This window comes from Lepus europaeus, unplaced genomic scaffold, assembly GCF_033115175.1.
Source record: "Lepus europaeus isolate LE1 unplaced genomic scaffold, mLepTim1.pri SCAFFOLD_3_1, whole genome shotgun sequence".
Lineage (NCBI taxonomy): Eukaryota > Metazoa > Chordata > Mammalia > Lagomorpha > Leporidae > Lepus > Lepus europaeus.
In genome coordinates, this window is record NW_026909276.1 from 2828007 (window position 1) to 2841897 (window position 13891).

The following is a 13891-nucleotide window of genomic DNA, read 5'->3' on the forward strand; positions in this document are numbered from 1 at the left end:
AGATGAAGAAACACACATATTGCTAATAAGTTTCAAATGCCTGATTAAGGAATGGGAGAATTAATTTCTTGGTAGCTGTCAGATCGCTGGACCGAAAACTCAGAAATAATTGACCTCTTCAAACCAAACCAGGAGATGCTGTAAACACTCAAAGAATAAGCTCTGAGATCTGGGGCCCTTTGTGTCACTTCTTAGCAGCAGGTGCCAGGATGTGCTCAGCCATACCTGTCCCCAAACACCAGTGGGTCTGTAACAGTAAGTCCTTTCTCAAACATGTGATATTTGCAGCACGATGTGTGTGATTAGAGCCAACTGTGGTTGGTTGGTTGCAAACTAAAAGGCTGGAGCTCAAGAGCAGCATGCAGGAGAGCAGTGGGCATGTGGAGTGGTGTCATCACAGAGAAGGGGCTGTGCTTGTGGTTCTGCTGCCATCTGGAAGAGGTCAGTACACTGTAATTATCACTTAGCCAGTGACAGTCTGTTGCATCCAGACCCGAAACCTTGCTCAGATGTGATTTTTAGAGTAAAGGTGATATGCCAAATAACTTTTTAAAAAAAAGATTTATTTATTCAAAAGTCAGAGTAACACAGAGAGAGAGGTCTTTCATCTAATGGTTCACTCCCCAATTGGCCATAATGGCCGGAGCTGTGCCAATCAGAAGCCAAGAGCCAGGAGCTTCTTCTGTGTCTCATTTGTGGGTGCAGGGGCCCAAGAATTTGGGTCATCTTCTACTTCTTTCCCAGGCCATAGCAGAGAGCTGAATCAAAAGTGGAGCAGCCAGGTCTTGAAGCGGCACACAGAAGTGATGCTGGTACCTCAGGCCAGGGCGTTAACCCACTGCTTGATATTAAAATAGTGCACTCAGAGAATTTCATCATGACAGCCTCCACTTAGGACTACACATTCAACACTGTAAGTTTCTACAGCACCAGCAGCAATGTGGGCCATTAAGGATTCTTGCTGGAAGAGATAAGAGGAAACTTTCAGCATCAGTGATTCATGCATTAGCAATACAGAATTTCTGCAAATAATTTAAATCCATAACCATCAGCTTTGTTCAAAACTTTGTTTTCCATAACTGTGAAAGTGAAATTAAGGGAGAGATTTGAGACAGAATTATTAAAGATACGTGAAAGAAGGTTACTGAGTGGTATCTAACTTGGCAAACCTGCAGCAGCAGGTTTTATATAAGGAACAGATCACCCATAAACAGCTCATTCACACTATCAGAGTGCCCAATCTTGTCTTCCTTCTCATCAGCTTCACCCCCCCCATCAGCAATTTTATTCCTGTTTTAGAATTTAGGCTCTCTTTAGTTCAATTTGAAGGTATAATCAGAGGATATCACTACTCCCAATCTAGGTAATACTAGCAAGCAAAAACACAGTGTCTTCAGTGTCAAACACCTTTCAGTATTATGCCAAACTCATTAAAGAACATGATACTGGCATTTTTACAATGATGAAATAATAGAAATCATTAGAGCAATTTATCAGGTTTATAGTGCACACAAAAAGAAAGTGCTGTCAGTGTCAAATGTAGATCACAGTGTGCAAATTGTTGAATATTGTCAGGGAGAAGTGAAAAAATTAAGACAAATCATGCTGGGTAAAAGCATATGGGAACAAGATTTCAGCAGGCAATGTTAAGCAGAGAAGCACCACATAGAAGTATGGAATCATTGTTTATTTGTTGGATGCCCTATTCTGTGTTCACAGCTGGGAGGTAGAAATACACTTTGGAGATGCAGAGGTCCCTGATCCTCTTCATGATGAGTTTTACCCAATCAAGGCAGTATTCTTAGTCATTCTCACATGGAAGCAAGTGTCTTTTTGCCTTTATCTCAGTTGTGGGCTCTTTCAATTATGCTTCCTCCACTGCTGGACTTAAGTATCCTGCAAGTGAAGCAGATTTTCTTTCCCAGAAGAGCAACTGGAGACAACAGTGGGGAATCAGGCGTCAATGATTGTGAAAATGTAATTGACCCTACAGAGCCCTCTAGTGGTGAATAGTCACATTCAAATGATTCATGACCCATTATTATAGCCCAATGAGGACCCCAGCAACACTCAGACCTCCTGGAGTTAATTAAACCAAAGATGCTCTCCAGTTAGCACACCTTCTCTTGCTTGTTATTGAGAGAGGCACTTGAGGACTTAGTCTAGGAGAGCTTCCTTGTCAGATGCTTTGACCCTCAAGAGGAGAGTTCTTGCACACAGTAATCATAAGCCTCTCTCCCTGGTCCATGTCCTTAGATGCAATGTGCAAGCTTCATTACACAGAAAAACTAACAGAAAGAAAGAAAGAAAGAAAGAAAGAAAGAAAGAAAGAAAGAAAGAAAGAAAGAAAGAAAGAAAGAAAGAGAAGAAAAGAAAAAGAAATAAAGAGAAAGAAGAAAAAAGAAAGGCGAGAAAAAGAAAGAAAAAGAGAGAGAGAAAGAAAGAAAGAAAGAAAGAATGAAAGAAAGAAAGAAAGAAAGAAGGAAGGAAGGAAGGAAGGAAGGAAGGAAGGAAGGAAGGAAGGAAGGAAGGAAGGAAAGAAAGAAAGAAAGAAAGAAAGAAAGAAAGAAAGAAAGAAAGAAAGAAAGAAAAAAGAAAGGAAGGAGAGAAGGAGGGAAGGAAGGAAGGAAAATTGTGTTGTGGTGCAACTCATGGGTTTACCATAAATTTAGATAAAGTGGGGACTGGTGTGTGCCATAATCATTAACCTCTGCCTGTGGCACTGGTGTCCCATACAGGTGCCAGTTCATGTCTCGGATGCTCCATTTCCAATCCAGCTCTGTGATAATGACCTGGGAAAGCAGCGAATGGTGGCCCAAGTACTTGAACCCCTGCACCCATCTGAGAGACCCAGTAAAATCTCCTGGCTCCTGGCTTTGAATTGGCCCAGCTCTGACCATTGTGGCCATTGGGGAGTGAACCAGGAAGACCTCTCTGTCTCTCTCCTGTCAAATAAGTAAGTAAAAATAAAAAATAGATAAAGTGAAATTTATCTGTGTAATTTCTGTTCTATAAAGTAAATCAGAAATTAGAGACTAAACATATTGGTTTTCCAGTGTTCTATAAATCAAAAATTTACCTCATGTAGTTTCATGCAGTAAAATTTACTTTTTCAAAGAGAAACAAGTTTAACAAGAGCCTTCAAAGAATTTTCTATGATGAGCCAAATTCACTGTTGTCAGAAAAACATTTGTAAATTTTAGGAAGACCTATTAGAATAAATCAGATATGCCTTCTATCCACATGACTTTGTGAGATTAAGAGAGAGTGCTTTGTTTCAACCTTTTTTTTTTTTTTTGGACAGGCAGAGTTAGACAGTTAAAGAGAGACAGAGAGAAAGGTCTTCCTTCCATTGGTTCACCCCCCAAATGGCCGCTATGGCCGGTGTTGCACCAATCTGAAGCCAGGTGCCAGTTGCTTCCTCCTGGTCTCCCATGCAGGTGCAGGGCCCAAGCACTTGGGCCATCCTCCACTGCTTTCCTGGGTGACAGCAGAGAGATGGACTGGAAGAGGAGCAACCAGCACAGAACCAGTGCCCCAACCAGGACTAGAATGCAGAGTGCCAGGGCTGCAGGTGGAGGATTAGCCTAGTGAGCTGTGGTGCTGGCCTGTTTCAACCTTTTTCTACTAGGCTGATGAATATTGTCACTTGAAATATTTTCATTTAAAACTAAATTCTAATTGCCAATAATCAATCATTCAAATTAATACATGATAATATACACTGGTTGGCACCGAAGCTCAGTAGGCTAATCTTCTGCCTGCGGCACCGGCACACTGGGTTCTAGTCCCAGATGGGGCACCAGATTCTGTCCCGGTCACTCCTCTTCCTGTCCAGCTCTCTGCTGTGGCCCGGGAGTGCAGTGGAGGATGGCCCAATTCCTTGGGCCCTGCACCCGCATGGGAGACCAGGAGAAAAGTACCTGGCTCCTGGCTTCAGATCAGCGAGGTGTGCCGGCCGTAGTGTGCCGGCCGCAGCAGCCATTGTGGGGTGAACCAACAGAGAAGGAAGACCTTTCTCTCTGTCTCTCTCTCCCACTGTCCACTCTGCCTGTCAAAAAATATATACATTAATTATTTTTCTTTTAGTACATCATAGTGACAAAAGTGCAGTTGTAGCACATTTATAGTCTGTTCTGGAGTCCTTATTAAAATATTTATTTGTTTTTTTCCTTGAATCTGTTCTGCTTCCTTAGTTTCTTTTTAAAAAAATTATTGATTTACTTATCTGGAGTCAGACTTTCCAGAAGAGAGAGAGGGAGAAGGGGAGAGAGGGAGACAGGGGGAGTATAAAGTACTGTTTGAAGATTACTTTTACAGTTCATTCTCATAGTACAACACATTAATGACAGAGGTCCTACATGGGGAGCAAGTGCACAGTGACTCCTGTTGTTGATTTAACAATTGACATTCTCATTTATGATGTCAGTGATCACCCAAGGCTCTTGTCAGGAGCTGCCAAGGCTATGGAAGCCTCTTGAGTTCACAAACTCTGACCTTATTTAGACAAGGCCATAATCAAACTGGAAGTTCTCTCCTCCCTTCAGAGAAATGTACCTCCTTCTTTGATGGCCCCTTCTTTCCACCAGGATCTCACTCACAGAGATCTTTCATTTAGGTCACTTTTTTGCCAGAGTGTCTTGGCTTTCCATGCCTGAGAAATTCTCATGGGCTTTTTAGCCAGATCTGAATGCCTTAAGGGCTGATTCTGAGGCCAGGGTGCTGTTTAGGGCATTTGTAATTCTATGAGTCTGCTGTGTATCCTACTTCCCATGTTGGCTCATTCTCTGCTTTTTAATTCTATCAATTATTATTATCAGGCAATGATCTTATTTATGTAATCTCTTTGACACTTAATCCTATCTTTATGATCAATTATGAACTTAAACTTATCACTTTGACTAGTAAGATGGCATTGGTACCTGCCAACTTAATGGGATTTGGAGTCCCATGATCCATGGCAAGAGAACAAGTTTTTCAAATGCTGTTTAATTAAAAGCATATCCATGGGGTTTTGTATATTTTTTCTTATTTAATCTTTGAAGTACACCTCTACTTATGGATTGAATTCTTGATTCCGTGTGAGGAGAAATGTAGTTCAAAGTTTTAGTAATATAACAAAATTGCCTTGTAAAATATAACATGGCAAGAATTTGTATTTATGTGTATTTCTTTTCAAAGCTCAGAATCCTAAACATGTACATCTTTAGTGGTACGTATCAGATGCAAATTTTATCTGGAGTATCACCTTCTAGCTTATTCGCACTATTGTTCTATATGACTCATTTATAGTACTGCAAGGGGATTCCTCCTCTATTGGACCCACTTCCAATAACACCAACCTCTTATTCATATTTTCCAGTTCACTGTAGTTATTCATTTCATCATACATTAAAAAAGACTCTAAATTCTCATTCACCATGTCTTCTGGTTAAGGATGTAAGCTTGGTAACTCCAAACATTTGTAGATCCTGTGGCTGCATCTGACAGAGCATATGACTAGTGTATTTATACTGGTCTAACTAAACTCATCTTTACAAAATCGCTTAATATGTGTATCTTTCTATATCTAAAAGTTACACAATTTTTGTCCATGAATACTTTATATCATCATGCATGGGTTGAGTATTTTCACATATTCACATCACCATTCCCTGTTCATGTGGAATGGATAATATGACATAATGTCTCCACTGATGCCATAAGATTTATACATAGGGGCTGGCACTGTGGCATAGTGGATAAAGCCTCTGCCTGCAGTGCCAGCATCCCATATGGGAACCAGTTCAAGTCCTGGCTACTCCACTTCCAATTCATTTCAATAATAATTTTATTTTGCACATTGGAATCAAAGGGTGAACCCAATCACAACTCTCTCCATTCATCTTCTCTTCCAGTTATGATCATAAGTACATCTATATATTTCCAAGATCAAAGAAAATTAATTTTTCTCCAGTAAGGTGATTACTTAATTATTCTTAAGCTTATTTTCAGTCTTCTCTTATTTTTAATTCAACTTTCTGCAAACTCTTTGAAGTATGCTTCTCATGTTGATTGCTAAATAATCTCATGGGCCTGGCACTGTGGTATGGTGGGTAAAGCCGCTGCCTGCAGTGCTGGAATCCCATATAGATGCTGGTTCAAGTCCTGCCTGCTTCAATTCCCATCCAGCTTTTTGCTATGGCCTTGGAAATCAGTGGAAGATGACCCTAGTCCTTGAGACACTGCAATCACATGAGAGGCCCAGGAGAAGCTCTGGATCCTGGCTTCAGATAGTCTCAGCTCTGGCTGTTTGTAGCCATTTGGGGAGTGAACCAGTGGATGGAAGACCTCTCTCTCTCTCTCTCTCTCTCTCTCTCTCTCCTTCCACCTCTCTGTAAATCTGCCTTTCAAATAAATAAATATTAAAAAAAAATCCTTCCCTATTCTCATTAGAAAATAAGCATGAACTAAATAAAAAAAAATATGGCCAGTGCTGTGGCATAACCAGTAAGCCTGTTGCTGGCAGTGCTGGCATCCATATGGGCACCGGTTCAAGTCCCAGCTGCTCCACTTCCAATTCAGCTCTCTCTATAGCCGAGGAAAGCAATAGAAGATGGCCCAAGTCCTTGGGTTCCTGCACCTGCTTGGGAAACCTGGAAGAAGCTCCTGGCTCCTGGCTTCAAATCAGTGCAGCTCCAGCTGTTGCAGCCAGATGGGGAGTGAACCAGTGGATAGAAGACCCCCCCCTCTGCCATTCCTTCTTTCTCTGTGTAACTCTGACTTTCAAATAGATAAATAAATCTTTAAAATTTTTAAAAATAAAAAACTTAATAGTCTCATGGCTTTCTAAAGTTCTGTGCATTTTCCTTCTCTCTTTTTTTTTATTTTTGACAGGCAGAGTGGACAGTGAGAGAGAGACAGAGAGAAAGGTCTTCCTTTTTGCCGTTGGTTCACCCTCCAATGGCCGCCGTGGTAGCGCGCTGCGGCCGGCGCACCGCGCTGTTCCGATGGCAGGAGCCAGGTGCTTATCCTGGTCTCCCATGGGGTGCAGGGCCCAAGGACTTGGGCCATCCTCCGCTGCACTCCCTGGCCACAGCAGAGAGCTGGCCTGGAAGAGGGGCAACCGGGACAGGATCGGTGCCCCGACCGGGACTAGAACCCGGTGTGCCGGCGCCGCAAGGTGGAGGATTAGCCTGTACCTTCTCTTTTTTTTTAAATTAACATGATATCCTCCAGAAGCTAGTGTTCTGTTTTGTTTTGAAGATTTATTTATTTAATAGGCAGTATTACAGAGAGAGGGGAGGAGACAAGGAGAGAGAGAGAGAGAGGGAGAGAGAATGAGAATATTCCATCCATTGACTCACTCACCAGTGGCTGCTATGTCCAGGGCTGGGTCAAGCTGAAGCCAGGAGTCAGGATCTTCATGCAATTCTCCCACATGAGTGCACACTCTCAAGTACTTAGGACATCTTTTGTTGCTTTTCCAGGTATATTAATAAGGAGTTATCAGAAGTAAAGCAAGCCAGGACTAGAATCAGTGCCCAAATAGGATGCCAGCACTCCAGGCAGCAATTTAACCTGCTAAGCCACATGCTGCCTCTCCATTTTCCTTCTCTCTTTCCTAAAGATGAGAAAATATGTATTCATCTATTTTAAGTCAGTCTATTTTGTGTTGTTACAAAACCAGTGTACAATGTGTAATTTATAAAGAAAAAGTGTATCTTGCAGTCATATGAGAAGTCAATGATCAAGAGGCCCCATCAGGAGAGGGCCATATTCCTGTAACTTAACTTGGCAGAAGTCATTACATGGTGAGAGAGAGTGTAAGAGATAAAACTTATCACCTCAAGGTCCTTTTAAAATTGGTGTCAATCTATTCCTGAGGGTTGAAACTATTGTCTTGGGGATTTTTTTTAAGATTTTGTTTATTTGAGAGGTAGAGCTACAGACAGAGAGAGGGAGAGACAGAGAGAACGGTCTTCCATCTGATGGTTCACTCCTCAAATGGCAACAATGGCTGGAGGTTGGCCAGTCTGAACCTAGGAGCTAGGGGCTTCCTCCAGGTCTCCTATATCAATGTAGGGGTCAAAGCACTTGGGTCATTCTCCACTGCTTTCTCAGGTGGCAGAGAGATAGATTGGAAGAGGATCAGCCAGAACATGAACTGGTAACATATGGGATGCTGGCACCACAGGCAGAGGCTCAGCCCACAGTGCCACAGCACCAGTCCCAGGTATTAGGTAGGTCTGGGATGATACATGTTAAAGTCAGACCATTTTAAAAATTATATTTCATTTTTATTACTATTCCAATTTATTTGGCCTACAAGTAGAATTTTTATTGTAGTTATTCTATGTCACAGCTATTGAAATTAAATGTCAGTTTTTATTTTTTTTTAATTTAAGGTAAACAGATTTCACATATTTCATATATACAGATTTAGGAACATAGTGATACTTCCCACCTTATCCTCTCTCCCACCCACACATTCTCTCATCCTTTCTCTCTAATTCCCTGTCTTATTTTCCCTTAAAGATCTATTCATTTTTCTATTTGAAAGGCAAAGTTACAAAGACAAAGGAAGGAAGAGACAGAGAGAGATCTTCCATCCACTGGTTTACTCCCCACATGGCTGCGATGGCTGGAGATGGGCTGGTCCAAAGCCAGGAGCCAGGAGCTTCTTCCAAGTTTCCCATGTGGTTGCAGGGGCCCAAGCCCCTGAGTGATCTGATCTTTTCCAGACACATTAGCAGGGAGCTGGATTGGAAGTGGAGCCTCTGGGACTGAAACTGGGCACAGTTCTCCCCACTACTCCACAGTGTCAGCCCTACTTCTCTTACTTTCTACACTGATCTACTTTCAGTGGACTTTTTATTCTTAAGATTCACCCTATACTAAGTAAAGAGTACAGCACTGTTGTTCAGCAGTAGAGACAAGGGCTGTAAACAATCATAAACTCTCAAAATGTCAATTTCACTCCTATACATTCCGTTTTTTGCTGCTCTATTAGTTACCACAGATCAAGGAGAACATAAGGGATTTGTCTTTTTGGGATTGGCTTATTTCACTAAATTTAATGGTTTTCAATTGTATTCATTTTGTTGCAAAACAAAGATTTCATTATATTTTATAGCTGAGTAGTTGTTTATTATAAATACATATATAAGTATGTGTATATATATATATATATATATATATCACATTTTTTTATCCAGTCATCAGTTGATGGACATCTAGGTTGAATCCATATCTTAGCTGTTGTTAATTGAGCTGCAATGAACATGAGGATACAGAAAGCTCCTTCATATGCCTATTTCTTTTTTTAAGATTTAATTTATTTGAAATACAGAGTTACAGAGAGAGGTAGAGACAGAGAGAGAGGTCTTCCACCCACTGGTTCACTCCCCAGATGACTGCAATGGCCAGAGCTGCACTGATTTGAAGCCAGGAGCCAGGAGCTTCCTCCAGGTCTCCCATGTGGTGCAGGGGCCCAAGGACTTGGGCCATCTTCCACTGCTATCCCAGGCTATAGCAGAGAGCTGGATCGGAAGAGGAACAGGCAAGACTAGAACCGGTGCCCATATGGGATGCCAGCGCTTCAGGCCAGGGCATTAACCTACTGCACCACAGTGCTGGCCCCTCATATGCCTATTTCATTTCACTTAGATTAATTCCCAGGATTAAGATTGCTGAGTCATATGGTATATCTACGTTTAAGTTTCTGAGGTGTCTCCATTCATCTTCCACAATAGCTGTACTAGTTTATTTTCCCACCAATAGTGGATTAAGATGCCTTTTCCCCACATTCTGGCCAGCACTTGTTGATTGTTGATTTCTGTATGAGAGCCACTCTGACAGGGGTGAGGTCAAACCTCATTGTGATTGTGATTTGTATTCCTCCAGTGACTAGTGATATTGAGCATTTTTCACTTGCCTGTGGTTTTTAAAATTTTCTCTTTTGATAAGTGCCTGTAGAGCAGCTCACATTGGTTGTCCAGAGAACCAGCTATATCCTGTGCCTTCTTATGCAGTCACAGAGTTTCCACAGTCTCAGCACACAGTCTCAGCACCCACTGTCAATGGGTGCAGAGGATTTGATCCACCTTGCTAGACTGTCTCATTCACAGAGAGGCAGAGACATTCCCAGAGCCTCGACAGTTTGAGCACTGGAGCCTGTGACATGTTGAGAGATTGGGGGGACCTCAGTAACATGTGGGTGCACAGACTCTAGTCAATTTGCCCAGCCAGACTCAAAGTCAATGGGAAACATGGAGTTTTCCTTCTGTTAGAATCTCTGGATCACACACATGCACAATAGTCACCAACCTAATGCTTCCTTCTCCCCATCAGTTGCAAGTTGCATGCACTCAAGCTGCTGCCACTGGTACTGTTAGAAGATGGCTTCTTGTCTCAGCCAGGTGCTGAGCATGTGCACAAGAGCTTCTGCATCTTCTGTTTCTGTCCAAAATGGTGCCCACCTTCTCTCAACTGATTATAGAGCACCATTGTTTAGTGAATGTAGTGAGAGAAACATGCCCCCCCTTGTTTTTTACTGGGTCGGTGGGTACACTTTCCCCCTCAGAGCTCCAGGCCAGACTCACGTCAAAGTCTCCCTATGTCTATATCACCAGTGGTATGGGTTGCTGCAGTCTGATCTCACCTCACTCTCCAAAGCTGGTGCTTTCTCCTCCTCTTGGCTGCTGGCATCCTGTTGTGTCTGTGTTCATGCTGCATGTCTGCATCTTCCACACAGATCCATGGCATTTCTCTCCTGTAGAATTTCCACCACAGTTTTCTCTAACTCTTCCTAATAATGTACTTCCAACATTTTTTGAAACTAGTTACCACTAGTATATGTGCTTCCCTATTCCACCATCTTGGAATCATCCAACATGCATGCTTTTTATGGAATTTTAGGTATATAAAATCTGGAGATACTCTATTGAAAAATGCTAACATGGCATCCCAAGGGTATCCCTGTATTAAGAGGAACATAGTTAATATCATTTAATTATTTTTCCATTGTTCAGTTGTTAGTGACACATGATCTTTCTTTGGAATTCTGTAATTTATTTGGATAATAATTCTTAAAATTATGTTATCGTTGCTAACTTTATTTTTTTTACAAAATCAGTAGCAAATGAATGTCTTCATGAAACTAAGTTGTGTTTAATCTTTACCAATTAATAAATTGTGAGTGCCCTTTCAAGAATGTCTTTCCAGCCTACAATCATGGGTAAAACACTATTCTTGCAGAGGGAGATTTATTGTTTTTGTTCTTCCAGCTTGTATATCTGTTATTCTGTATACATTTCTATCATAATCTTGTTTTGCACAGTAGAATGTAGGTACAATCCTGACCAGTTCTCTCACTACCACCTTCTTTCATTTTCTCTTCCAGGTATAGTTCTATTGACTTCTACATGTCTACATGTTTCTAAGAACAGAGTAATTAATATTTCTCAGTAACTTGCTTACTTCATCATTCCTCAGTTCATTTTACATTGTGCTTTAGGACCTTTATGAAAATTTGTTAATTAAAATGGAAAGGCAAACACAACATTCATCATTAGAGAATGCACATGAACAAGATAAAGTTGGCATGGTTATAAGACAATAGAGCCATGTAAGCTGACAGCAAATTAGTATCTTGTCTTTCTCCCATCCATGTACTAACCAGGCCTGACCCATCTTAGTTTCCAAGATCAGATGAGATTGGGGGTGGGAGGTTCAGGGTGGTATGGCTTTAGACAGTCTCTTGTCTTTCTGATGCTATAGCAAAAAGACATATTTGTTACATTTCAAATTAAAAATTAAGAGGAAATTTGCTAAATACCTATGAGATGTATTCTGAAACAGAACATTTATGAGTCATAAAGATGATGTTGTGCATAGTGTTTTAGTTCAAGGCTGGAAATAAACACTCAATATGCTGCAGAGCCAAGAATTATCTAGTGTTAAAACATAAACAGGGGTCAGTGCAATGGCTTAGTTGGTTAATCCTCTGCCTGTGGTGCCAGTATCTCATATGGCTTTCTGCTGTGGCCCAGGAAGGCAGTGGAGGATGGCCCAAGTGCTTGGGTCCCTGCACCTGCATGGGAGACCAGGAGGAATCAACTGGCTCCTGGCTTCAGATCAGCACAGTGCCATCTGTAGCTGCCATTTGGGGGCTGAACCAACAAACAGAAGGAAGACCTCTCTCTGTCTAACTCTACCTGTCAAATTAAATAGGTTATTTAGGTTATTTTGGAATTGCTAAAACAGTATGATCTTTGAGAGCTTTTTGGAGCCTGTACTTATATATAGATAAGACCAGGAGTGTGTGGAGGACAGAATCTATTGTGTGGCCTTAAATAATTCTCCATGCATTTCTCTAAGTCTATTAATGTAGGTTGTGCAGACACTTTTTAATGTTATATTTTCAGGCAAATCATTCTATTATACATTTGAATTTTAACCTACTCAAATTAGTCTTAATTGAAGCCCTGAAACACTTACCAGTAACATAAATTATAGTCAGAGCCAAAGGCTATATTCTCTAATCATTGTATTAATTGAATCTTTTGTCATGTCTAAAAAATATTTTTATCTTCAAGAGAAAGGGAGCTAGGCAGAATGAGACATAAAGGTAGAGAGAGCACTTTTTTGCATTAGTTCATTCCTCAACACCCACAGCAGCCAGACCTGGGCCAAGACTGAATACAGGAGCCAGAAATGTAGTCCCAGTCTCTCAGAGGTGCGATAGAAGCCTAATTAATTGATTCTGGAAGTCACATCCAGGCACTCTAAAGTAGAACCAGGATTTCTTAATGGGCATCATAGGCCAGCATCATAGGCTAATCCTTCAGCCTGCGGCACCAGTACTCTGGATTCTAGTCCTGGTTGGGGTGCCAGCTCTGTCCCAGTTGCTCCTCTTCCAGTCCAGCTCTCTGCTGTGGCCCGGGAAGGCAGTGGATGATGGCTCAAGTGCTTGGGCCCCTGCACCCACATGGGCGACCAGGAGGAAGCACCTAGCTCCTGGCTTCAGATTGGCACAGTGTGATGGCCATAGTGGCCATTTGGGGGTGAACCAATGGGAGGAAGACCTTTCTCTCTGTCTCTCTGCCTCGCTGTCTAACTCTGCCTGTCAAAAAAAAATAGGCATCATAACAACTACACTAAATGCATAATGCCCATTTAAATGTTTTTCTTTGTCATATTTGAAAGTACTATATATGATTTTCCCCTGGTAATTCCTCTCTGTTTCTATCAGAACTCCACTGATGGTTTCTTGTATTTTCCTCCTGAAACCATCTGCATTCTCCTTAACATTACCCATCTAGGTATTCCCTCTAATCTCCCATTCATCCCAATCTCTGATTCTGCCTGACTGATTTTGCCATCTGTAATCAGACACTTCTCTTTCCAGTATGAACATCTTCCATGACCTTTAGACTATAGTTCCTTCTCCATCTTGAATGCTTCTTTGCAGCTGTTCAAATAATACCTCACATTTGATGAATCTCAAACGAAACCTGCAGCATTCGTTCTTTTTCATTTGTATATGGTATTAGTACAAGCCAGCCATGTCTTAAATCAACATAATGGGGTTTTTGTTGGACTCCTCATTTTCTATCAGGTCTAATTTCAGATCTTTCTGTTTCTTTGCCTTTAAATTTGTAAACTCATTTTTTTCATTACTTGATTTTATTTTTACACTAGGTGGACAGAAAGCAATCCTCCTTAATAAAGTTGACAATTAGCTTCACTCAGAACATTTTTAGCAATGCATGCTAAAAAATTCATCTTACAAACTGTTCTGCAATCCAAATATACAACAACTTGAAAAAACGATGTTTAGAAAACAAAAGCCAATGTAAAAAGACAGATTAAAGGCTATGGAGATGCCGGTGCCGCGGCTCACTAGGCT